Here is a 12407-nt window from a genome sequence, read left to right as displayed (position 1 = left end):
TCTCCTTTTGGATTTTCTTTTGTATTGCTTGGGAGAGTACTGGGAGGAGTTTCAATAACTTTCTTACTCAGCTGGCCCACTTGTGCTTCCAAATTTCTAATGGAAGATCTGGTTTCATTCATGAAACTGAAAGTGGCCTTTGACAGATCAGAGACTATATTGGCCAAATTAGAAGTGTTTTGTTCAGAATTCTCTGTCTGTTGCTGAGAAGATGATGGATATGGCTTACTATTGTTCAGCCTATTGCGTCCACCATTGTTAAAGCCTTGTTGAGGCTTTTGTTGATCCTTCCAGGAGAAATTTGGATGATTTCTCCATGATGGGTTATAGGTATTTCCATATGCTTCACCCATGTAATTAACCTCTGCCATGGCAGGGTTCTCAGGATCATAAGCTTCTTCAGAAGCTGCCTCTCTAGTGCTGTTGGATGCATGTTACAGTCCATTCAGATTTTGAGAGATCATGTTGACCTGTTGAGTCAACACTTTGTTCTGAGCCAATATGGCATTCAGAGCATCAATTTCAAGAACTCCTTTCTTCTGAGGTATCCCATTATTCACGAAATTCCTTTCAGAGGTATACATGAACTGGTTGTTTGCAACCATGTCAATGAGTTCTTGAGCCTCTTCAGGCGTTTTCTTCAGGTGAATAGATCTACCTGCAGAATGGTCCAGTGACATTCTCGAAAATTCAGAGAGACCATAATAGAATATATCTAACATGGTCCATTCTGAAAACATGTCAGATGGACATCTTTTGGTCAGCTGCTTGTATCTTTCCCAAGCTTCATAGAGGGATTCACCATCTTTTTGTTTAAAGGTTTGAACATCCACTCTCAGCTTGCTCAGCTTTTGAGGAGGAAAGAATTTATCCAAGAAGGCAGTGACCAGCTTATCCCCAGGAGTCCAGGCTATCCTTAGGTTGTGAATCCAACCATATTCTAGCTCTGTCTCTTACAGAAAAAGGGAAAAGCATGAGTCTGTAGACTTCAGGATCAACTCCATTCGTCTTTACAGTCTCACAGATCTGCAAGAACTCAGTTAAAAACTGATAAGGATCTTCAGATGGAAGTCCATAAAACTTGCAGTTTTGTTGCATTAATGCAACTAGTTGAGGCTTAAGCTCAAAGTTATTGGTTCCAATGGCAGGAATGGAGATGCTTCTTCCATCAAACTTGGATGTTGGCTTTGTGAAGTCACCAAGCATTCTCCTTGCATTATTATTATTATTATTTTCGGCTGCCATCTCCTTCTCTTGTTCGAAAATTTCTGAAAGGTTGTTTCTGGATTGTTGTAATTTAGCTTCTCTTAATTTTCTCTTCAGAGTCCTTTCAGGTTCTGGATCAACTTTAACAAGAGTGCCTTTTTCCCTGTTCCTGCTCATATGAAACAGAAGAAAACAAGAAAAGAAAGCGGAATCCTCTATGTCACAGTATAGAGATTCCCTTATGTTAGTAGAAAAAGAAAGGGGTAGAAGGATGAAGAAGAATTCGGATTTTTAGATGAAGAGAGGTGAAGAGAAGTGTTAGTAATTAATTAATTAAATAGAAGAAGAAAAGAGAGGGAGAAATTCGAAAATGATTTTTGAAAAAGAGGTTAGTAATTTTTGAAAATTAAAGATAAGATACAATTAAAATTAAAATTTTAGAAAAAAGAATTTTTGAAAAAGAGAGGGAGAATTTTCGAAAATTAGAGAGGGAAAAGTAGTTAGGTGTTTTTGAAAAAGATAGGAAACAAACAAAAAGTTAGTTAGTTGATTGAAAAAGATTTGAAATCAAATTTTAAAAAGATAAGAAGATAAGAAGTTAGATAAGATATTTTGAAATCAAATTTTGAAAAAGATAAAAAAATTTTTGAAAAAGATAAGATAAAAGATAAAAAGATATATTTGAAAAAGATATTTGAAAAAGATTTAATTTTAAAAATTACTTAACTAACAAGAAACTACAAGATAAGATTCTAGAATTTAAAGATTGAACCTTTCTTAGCAAGAAAGTAACAAACTTCAAATTTTTGAACCAATCACATTAATTGTTAGCTTAATTTTCGAAAATTTGATAAAAAGATAAGAAAAAGATTTTGAAAATATTTTGAAAAAGATTTTTGAAATTTTCGAAAATTATAAAAAAATGAAAAAGATATGATTTTTGAAAAAGATTTTGAAAAGATAAGATTTTTAAAATTGAAATTTTTGACTTGACTTGTGAGAAACAACTAATTTTGAAAAATTTTTGACCAAGTCAACCCAAAATTTCGAAATTTTGGAGGAAAATAAGGGAAAGATATTTTTTATTTTTAAATTTTTAAAGAAAAACACAAAAAATGACCCAAAACATGAAAATTTTGGATCAAGACACAAGATGCATGCAAGAATGCTATGAATGTCAAGATGAACACCAAGAACACTTTGAAGATCATGATGAACATCAAGAACATATTTTTGAAAAATTTTTAATGCAAAGAAAACATGCAAGACACCAAACTTAGAAATCTTTAATGCATGGGAAATATGAATGCAAAAGTGCACAAGAAAAACAAGAAAAGACACAAAACAAGAAATCATCAAGATCAAACAAGAAGACTTGTCAAGAACAACTTGAAGATCATGAAGAACACTATGAATGCATGAGATTTTCGAAAAAATGCAAGAAAAATTTTTAAAGCATGCAATTGACACCAAACTTTAAAAATCAACACAAGACTCAAACAAGAAACACAAAATATTTTTGATTTTTATAATTTTCTAATTTTTTTGTATTTTTATTAATTTTTTCGAAAATAAAGTTTGGAAAAACGAAAAAGAAAAGAAAAATTTTGAAAAAGATTTTTGAAAAGAAAATTACCTAATCTGAGCAACAAGATGAACCGTCAGTTGTCCATACTCGAACAATCCCCGGCAACGGCGCCAAAAACTTGTTGGACGAAATTGTGATCACTATTCTTTGAGTTGCATTTATCAACTTGGTGCTGTAGTTGCACGTAATTGTAAAATTATGGAATTTGAAATTGGCACGAGTGGACACAACTCCGTTCAACTAACCAGCAAGTGTACTGGGTCGTCCAAGTAATAAACCTTATGCGAGTAAGGGTCGATCCCACAGAGATTGTTGGTATGAAGCAAGCTATGGTCACCTTGTAAATCTTAGTCAGGCAAACTCAAATGGTTATAGATGATGAATAAAACATAAAGATAAAGATAGAGATACTTATGGGTTTTTGAAAATAGAAATAAGAAAATAAATAATAAAAGGGATAGAATACTTATGCAGATTCATTGGTGGGAATTTCAGATAAGCGAATGGAGATACTGTATGGCTCAAGGACGCCTGCTCTCCCACTGCTTCAACTCAATCCTTCTTACTCCTTTCCATGGCAAGCTGTATGTAGGGCATCACCGTTGTCAATGGCTACATCCCATCCTCTCACTGAAAACATTCCTATGCTCTGTCACAGCACGGCTAATCATCTGTCGGTTCTCAATCAGGTTGGAATAGAATCCCTTGATTCTTTTGCGCTTGTCATCACGCCCAGCCTTCAGGAGTTTGAAACTCGTCACAGTCATTCAATCCCAGAATCCTACTCGGAATACCACAGACAAGGTTTAGACTTTCCGGATCCTCATGAATGCCGCCATCTATCTAGCTTATACCACGAAGATTCTGTTGGGGAATCTAAGAGATATGCGCCCGACCTAAGGTAGAACGGAAGTGGTTGTCAGTCACGCGCGTTCATGGGTGAGAATGATGATGAGTGTCACGGATCATCACATTCATCAAGTTGAAGTGCAACGTATATCTTGGAATAAGAATAAAAGAGAATTGAATAGAAAGTAATAGTAATTGTATTGAAACTTGAGGTACAGCAGAGCTCCACACCCTTAATCTATGGTGTGCAGAAACTTCACCGTTGAAAATACATAAGTGAAAGGTTCAGGCATGGCCGAATGGCCAGCCCCCATGTGGTCACAAGACCGAATGATCAAAGACATCTAATACAATAGTTAAATGTTCTATTTATAATAAACTAGCTCCTAGGGTTTACATGAGTAAGTAATTGATGTACAAATCCACTTCCGGGGCCCACTTGGTGTATGTTTGGGCTGAGCTTGATCAATCCACGAGCTGAGGCTTCTCTTGGAGTTGAACTCCGAGTTATGACGTGTTTTGGGCGTTCAACTCCGGATCATGACGTTTTTCTGGCGTTTAACTCCAGACAGCAGCATGAATTTGGCGTTCAACGCCAAGTTACGTCGTCAATTTCCGAATAAAGTATGGACTATTATATATTGCTGGAAAGCCCTGGATGTCTACTTTCCAACGCCGTTGAGAGCGCGCCAATTAGAGTTCTGTAGCTCCAGAAAATCCATTTCGAGTGCAGGGAGGTCAGATTCCAACAGCATCAGCAGTCCTTTTGTCAGCCTTCTTCAGAGTTTTGCTCAAGTCCCTCAATTTCAGCCAGAATTTACCTGAAATCACAGAAAAACACACAAACTCATAGTAAAGTCCAGAAATGTGAATTTAACATAAAAACTAATGAAAACATCCCTAAAAGTAGCTTAAACTTGCTAAAAACTATATAAAAACAATGCCAAAAAGCGTATAAATTATCCGCTCATCAATGATGCTCTGTGGGCATACAGAACAGTATTCAAGACTCCAATAGGAACCTCTCCGTACCAACTTGTGTATGGCAATGCCTGTCATCTGCCTGTGGAACTGGAACATAAAGCCTACTGGGCAACCAGATTCCTAAACCTGGATGCTAAGTTAGCTGGTGAAAAAAGATTGCTCCAGCTAAATGAGCTAGATGAATTTAGACTCAGTGCCTTTGAAAATGCAAAGATTTATAAGGAAAAGGCAAAGAAGTGGCATAACAAGAAGTTGTCATCCAGAGTCTTTGAGCCAGGACAAAAAGTTCTACTCTTCAACTCTAGGCTCAGACTATTCCCAGAAAACTTAAATCCCGGTGGAGGGGTCCGTATGTGATTACAGGAGTATCACCATATGGATATGTTGAGCTTCAGGATACTGATTCTGACAAAAAGTTCATTGTTAATGGACAGAGGATCAAGCATTATCTTGAAAGCAATTTTGAGCGGGAATGCTCAAAACTGAAGCTTGAATGATTCTCAATGAAGGTCCAGCTAAAGACAATAAAGAAGCGCTTGTTGGGAGGCAACCCAGTCATTAGCAGGTTATCTGTTTTGTTTAATCAAATTTTGATACATATTCTCAAAGGGCAATTATCAAAATTGAAGGAATTCACAGAGTTACAGAAGGATTCAGTGCAAAAAGCAGAGAAAAAGAGCTTGCTGGCGAAAAAATGCCAGTAAGGGGTACTTTGGGCGTTAAACGCCAGAATGGGCACCATTCTGGGCGTTTAACGCCAGTAAAGGTGCCATTTTGGGCGTTAAACGCCAGAATGGGCACCATTCTGGGCGTTTAACGCCAGGTGTGCAGCATCCTGGGCGTTTAGCAAAACTCCCAATGATGAAGGGAATTCTGGCGTTTAACGCCAGCCAAGGTACATGGCTGGGCGTTAAACGCCCACAATGGCCAACATTTGGGCGTTAAACGCCAGAATGGATACCATTCTGGGCGTTTAACGCCAGAAAGGTGGGGGACAGAGATTTTGCTTTCTAATTAAAATTTTTTCAAACTTTCCTTTTTTGATCCATAATTTTCTAAACAAACACATTTCAAACTTTCATCATTCACCCTCAGATTTTCAAAAAAATAAAATCATTCTTCAAATCTCTCTCAAATCCTTCCCAAATCTTCTTCAAAAACTCAAATATTTCTCAAATTATTTCCATATCTTCTCAAATCTCCTTCAAAATTTTCGAAATCTCTCCCCCTCCCTTTTAAATACATGTTCGGCCATCCCTTTCTCCCCACCATTCGAATTTGCTCTCCTCCTCTCTCCCCTCTTTCCTTTCTTTTGCTTGAGCGCAAGCAAATCTCTAAGTTTGGTGTGCTTTTCCGTGATCACTAAGCAAAGAATCATCAAGATCATGGCTCCTAAGGGAAAACAAACCAATTCAAGAGGCAAGAAAGAGAATAATCCAAAGAGTCTTTAGAATTAAGAGAAGTTCTTAACCAAAGAACATGAAGACCATTATCACAAAATAATGGGTCTGAGGTCAGTGATCCCGAAAGTCAAATTCGATCTAAAAGAAGATGAATATCCAGGGATCCAAGAGCAAATTCGAAACAGAGGATGGGAAATTCTAACCAATCCTGAGATTAAGGTTGGAAGAAACATGGTTCAGGAATTCTACTCAAATCTGTGGCTGACAGATAAGCAGAGAATGACTGAAACTGCTTTCCATACTTACAGAACCATGGTCAGAGGGAAAGTTATCTACTTCCATCTGGACAAAATAAGAGAGGTCTTCAAATTGCCTCAACTGCAAAATGATCCTGAATCCTTTAATAGGAGAATGGTGAGAGCAGATAAGGGGTTGGATCAAGTTCTAGAGGACATTTGCCTCCCTGGAACTAAGTGGATAACCAATTCAAAAGGTGTCCCAAACCAACTCAAGAGGGGAGACCTCAAACCAATTGCAAGAGGCTGGCTAGACTTTATTGGGCGTTCCATATTGCCCACTAGCAACCGTTCTGAGGTCACTATCAAGAGAGCAGTGATGATTCATTGCATTATGCTTGGAAGAGAAGTGGAGGTTCATCATCTGATTGCTTGTGAGATCTACACAATTGCAAACAAGAATTCTACTGAAGCCAAACTGGCTTACCCAAGCTTGATCTCCTTGCTCTGTAAAGAGGCTGGGGTGAAGATAGGAGTAGATGAATTCATCCCAATTGAACATCCAATCACCAAGAAGTCAATGGAAGGACAAATGCAAGACAACTCCATCAAAAAGTGGGCGCAGGAGTTCCTCCCTGAATTTTCTGAAATTGACTACTGGGCCAGCCTAGAAGCATCTATCACCAAGCTGCAAGAAACTATGGAACAACTTAAGGAAGAACAGTAGAATCAGAACTGCATGCTCTGCAAATTGCTGAAGGAACAAGAGAAGCAGGGGCGTGAACTTCAAGAGTTAAAACGCCAAACGCTCACCCCACAAGTTGAGGGAGCATCCACTTCTCAAAATCAAGGTTGTTGAGTCCTAACTCTGTGATAACCTCTATCATTAGGAGTCTATTTAAATTTTTTTTCTATTAGTCTTATCTTATATCTATCTTTGAGTCTTGTTCTTAATTTATGATTAATAAAATGTAAGGTTCATGTCCTAAAGCTATGAATGTCCTATTAATCCATCACCTCTCTTAAATGAAAAATGCTCTAATCACAAAAGAACAAGAAGTACAGGATTTCGAATTCATCTTTGAAACTAGTTGAATTAGTTTGATGTGGTGACAATACTTTTTGTTTTCTGAATGAATGCCTGAACAGTGCATATGTCTTTTGAACTTGTTGCTTTAAGAATGTTAAAATTGTTGGCTCTTGAAAGAATGATGGAAAAGGAGAAATGTTATTGAGGATCTGAAAAATCATCAAATTGATTCTTGAAGCAAGAAAAAGCATTCAAAAAAATGAGAAAAGAAAAAATAATAAAGTTGTAATCCAAGGCAAAAAGAGTGTGCTTAAGAACCCTGGACACCTCTAATTGGGGACTCTAGCAAAGCTGAGTCACAATCTGAAAAGGTTCACCCAAATATGTGTCTGTGGCATGAATGTATCCGGTGGTAATACTGGAAGACAAAGTGCTTTGGGCCACAACCAAGACTCACAAAGTAGCTATGTTCAAGAATCATCATACTTAACTAGGAAAATCAATAACACTATCTGAGTTCTGAGTTCTTATAGATGCCAATCATTCTAAACTTCAAAGGATAAAGTGAGATGCCAAAACTATTCAGAAGCAAAAAGCTACTAGTCCCGCTCATCTAATTGGAGCTAAGTTTCTTTGATATTTTGGAGTCTATAGTATATTCTCTTCTTTTTATTCTATTTTGATTTTCAATTGCTTGGGGACAAGCAACAATTTAAGTTTGGTGTTGTGATGAGCGGATAATTTATACGCTTTTTGGCATTGTTTTTAGTATGTTTTTAGTATATTTCAGTTAGTTTTTATTATATTTTTATTACTTTTTAGTTAAAATTCACTTTTCTGAGCTTTACTATGAGTTTGTGTATTTTTTTGTGATTTCAGGTATTTTCTTGCTGAAATTGAGGGACCTGAGCAAAAATCTGATTCAGAGGCTAAAAAGGACTGCAGATGCTGTTGGATTCTGACCTCCCTGCACTCGAAATGGATTTTCTGGAGCTATAGATGCCCAATTGGCGCTCTCTCAACGGCTCTAATAGTCCATACTTTGCCCGAGATTTGATGGCCCAAACCGGCGTTTCAAATCAGCTTCAGAATTCCCGGCGTTTAACGCCGGAACTGGCATAAGAATTGGAGTTAAACGCCCAAACTGGCAGAAAAGCTGGCGTTTAACTCCAGAAAAAGTCTCTACACATAAAAGCTTCAATGCTCAGCCCAAGCACACACCAAGTGGACCCCGGAAGTGAATTTTTACGTCATTTACTCATTTCTGTATACCCTAGGTTACTAGTTCACTATTAATAGGATCTTTTGACATTGTATCTGTACCTCATGACACTTTACACGTTTCTCATTGTATCTTCTACAGCATGAGTCTCTAAACCCCATGGTTGGGGGTGAGGAGCTCTGCTGTGTCTTGATGGATTAATGCAATTACTACTGTTTTTCATTCAATCACGCTTGCTTCTATTCTAAGAATTCACTTGTTCTTCAACTTGATGAATGTGATGATCCATGACACTCATCATCATTCTCGCTTATGAACGTGTGCCTGATAACCACCTCCGTTCTACTTTAGATTGAGTGAATATCTCTTGGATTCTTTAATCAGAATCATCGTGGTATAAGCTAAAATTGATGGCAGCATTCAAGAGAATCCGGAAGGTCTAAACCTTGTCTGTGGTATTCTGAGTAGGATTCAAGGATTGAATGACTGTGACGAGCTTCAAACTCCTGAGGGCTGGGCGTTAGTGACAGACGCAAAAGAATCACTGGATTCTATTCCGACCTGATTGAGAACCGACAGATGAATAGCCGTGCTGTGACAGAGCGCGTTGAACATTTTCACTGAGAGGATGGGAGGTAGCCATTGACAACGGTGAAACCCTACATACAGCTTGCCATAGAATGAGCCTTGTGTGCATGAAGAAGAAGACAGTAGGAAAGCAGAGATTCAGAAGATAGAGCATCTCCAAAACCTCAACCTGTTCTCCATTACTGCAAAACAAGTACTTATTTCATGTTCTTTTACTTTTTACAATTAACCCTGATAATTATTGATATCTTGACTAAGAGTTACAAGATAACCATAGCTTGCTTCAAGCCGACAATCTCCGTGGGATCGACCCTTACTCACGTAAGGTATTACTTGGACGACCCAGTGCACTTGCTAGTTAGTTGTGCGGGATTGCAAAAGTGTGATTGCAATTTCGTGCACCAGCCAGCCTCTTTTCTAGTTCAAAACTACTCCTATATATACTACTCTTCTTGGTCTTCTAGTCAATTCTGCAAGCCTTGGATATGGGCCTTTGATCTTAAGTTGAAGCAGTTAGAGATCTTCAGTGGGCTCAGCTTTATTTGCAGAGAAAAAGTGATGTAAGCATGGACTTTGGCTTGGGGCGTTAGTGGCGTTAACGCTGAGTGACATTGTGGGTTCGAGAATGTTAGTAGCAATCACTTTTCTCACTAACGTTTCCACCACATGGCCCACGTTAACTCCTACGTTAGTGGCACTAACGTGGCCACTATCGTTGCCTTATAAACCTTCGCAAGCGTTATTGGGACTCACCTTTCCCAATAACATTGCCTTGTACCCTTAGCCCCCACGTTAGAGTCCACGTTAAGTTAGTTAACGTGGCTCTTAACGTGGTTATGCCTCATCTTCGCAAGCGTTATTGGGACTCACCTTTCCCAATAATGTTGCCTCATGCCCCTAGTCCTTACGTTAGAGTCCACGTTAACTAAGTTAACGTGGCTCTTAACGTGGTTATGAATGCCATCCCAACGTTAGTGACAAAGGTGAGTGTCACTAACGTTGGCTCCTCAATCTTAACTCCACGTTAACTTTCACGTTAGTGGTCTTAACGTGACCACTAATGTGGGCAATGCAAGCTTGATCCAACGTTAGTGACAAAGGTGAGTGTCACTAACGTTGGCATTGTTCCTCTCTTCCACGTTAGAGTCCACGTTAACTAAGTTAATGTGGCTCTTAACATGGTTCATTGCCATATCTTGGAGCATTAGTGGTGATCACAATTACCACTAACGTTGGAGTCTTCTTTGTCTCCACGTTAACGTAGTTAACGTGGCAATTAACGTGGCTCATGATGGCTTCGAGGGCGTTTCTGGTGTTCACTTTTCTCATTAACGCTGCATGCTTGTCCCTATTCCACGTTAGTTCCTACGTTAACTAGGTTAACGTGGATACTAACGTGGCTTTTCCTTGCTTCCTTTGTCCTGAAATTACACAAATAAAGTGCATCAAAGTTCTAATCCATGTCATGAAATCATGCATTATCCAATTTAACATTCAATCCTTGCATAATTCTCATGAAATAATGTAAAATTCACAATATTTGTCTAAATCAAGATGTAAGTGTTCTTTTACCCAAAACTTGCTTATTTCCTAAGAAAATGCATGAAACTACCCTAAAACAGTAAAAAAAAGGTCAGTGAAACTGGCCTAGATGCCCTGGCGTCAATTTACTACTAATTCCTAAATATTTATGCTATTTACTTGTTGTATGTAAATTTGTGCCCTGTGTTTCTGTGTGTTGTTCTTTTCATTCTCACGATAACTTAGAGACAAAGATCTTAGGTCCCCCTCTTTACCTTGCTGAGAACTCTAGGTTCTCATCCTTCTTTTCTTTCTTTTTCCCCCTCCTCAGATGGGATTGGCAGAGGAGTCCTTTGAGTTTCAGGTTTCTGTACCTCACCCACGTTTCAATCCTGGCGTGCTGTACGTGTTCACTCTAGCTGGAGACCATTCCGAAGATTGACCTAGTTGACTTTTACCCCTTTTGAAGATCATTAGTACTAGTTTCTCTTACTTTAGTAGTTCTTTTTAGAGGGATAGGAGCAGTTTTAGCTTAGGGAACCCGTGTGAGGGTTGGGACTGTCTTTCTTTTTTTTTTCTATGTCTATGTATATAACTTGGAGCAGTACTTGGTCTTTTGATAGATGACATGTATCTCCAAGTTTAACTCATAAGTATATTTGTGAATATATATATATATATATATATATATATATATATATATTTTCTGCTACCAAGTTTTTATTTGCTATATAACTTTAAGTATTAACCTTGTGATCAACTAAATAATTTTTCATGATAAATAAGTTAATTATGTTGAATCGATAAAGGCTTATATTAACATTTGCTTATAAAATCCGAGTCTAGAGCCAAGTAGGTCCTTACAACAAGTAACACCTAAACTATTGACATTGGTCATGACGTGTCAAAAGTTGGGGTGTTACACACACACACCACCTTGTGCGCATGCACACTAGCCAGTTTTGCTGGCATTTTGCAAACTCTACAATTTCATATTTTTATTCCAGTTTTCAATTGTGCATAACTTTTTCTACAAAATTATTTTTCTCCATTCTTAAATGGTTTTAAAGCTCTCATCATAATCTTTAATTCAAGGTAATTGTTTAATTTCAAGTTTTGAGCGCCAAGTTATGACCCGTCAAAGTTGGTCAAAAATATGTTTTTACCAAAACTTCACTTAAGTGTCAATTTTTCACAAATTCTCTATCAATTCCTTTTAAAACCACCCCAAACCATTCCTCAACACTCGTTTAACAAGTCTCAATCATTTTCTACCATTCAAAGGCTAATCAACCAGTTTCTAACATAATCAATCATTTCCAATATTATCCTACCAACAATCAAAACTAACAATCAATTACCCAACAAATTCTCATCATTCCAACAACAAATCACACATGAAAATGCTACCAACTTACCATAACTTATTAATAGGGGATATCTCACCCTATCACGGCCTGGCCTAATTTATCATTTCATAGCCATTCATAGGCGATCAAACACAATTCAAACTCAATTCAAACCATACATACGTATAAAACTTCTCCAGGCTCATTTGCGTTAAAATCATACCATCATTATTCAAACCAGCATCCAACTAATTATCAATAATTTCCCACTAATTCATCAATCATTCACAACAACAATTATTTCTATTCAATCTTAACCTAGGGGCATTTAACCTAGATTTTTACATAATTTTACAAAGTGCCTACCTGAAACCAAAAGACATACTTATTGACGGCGATTTCTAACCTTTGAATTTTCTCTCATTTCAATC

General features: G+C 37.6%; 1 non-coding gene across 1 annotated transcript; it reads left to right on the top strand.

Moving 5' to 3' along the window:
- The first annotated feature begins 738 nt into the window (after nucleotides 1-738).
- On the top strand, nucleotides 739-842 carry LOC112713456 (small nucleolar RNA R71). The gene has a single exon (XR_003158429.1). It is a non-coding gene; the product is annotated as a small nucleolar RNA R71 (small nucleolar RNA).
- The last annotated feature ends 11565 nt before the right edge of the window (nucleotides 843-12407 follow it).

This window comes from Arachis hypogaea, chromosome 9 (genome assembly GCF_003086295.3).
Source record: "Arachis hypogaea cultivar Tifrunner chromosome 9, arahy.Tifrunner.gnm2.J5K5, whole genome shotgun sequence".
NCBI lineage: Eukaryota > Viridiplantae > Streptophyta > Magnoliopsida > Fabales > Fabaceae > Arachis > Arachis hypogaea.
The sequence above is the reverse complement of the archived record's forward strand: the minus strand, read 5'-3'. Positions and strand labels throughout refer to the sequence as shown.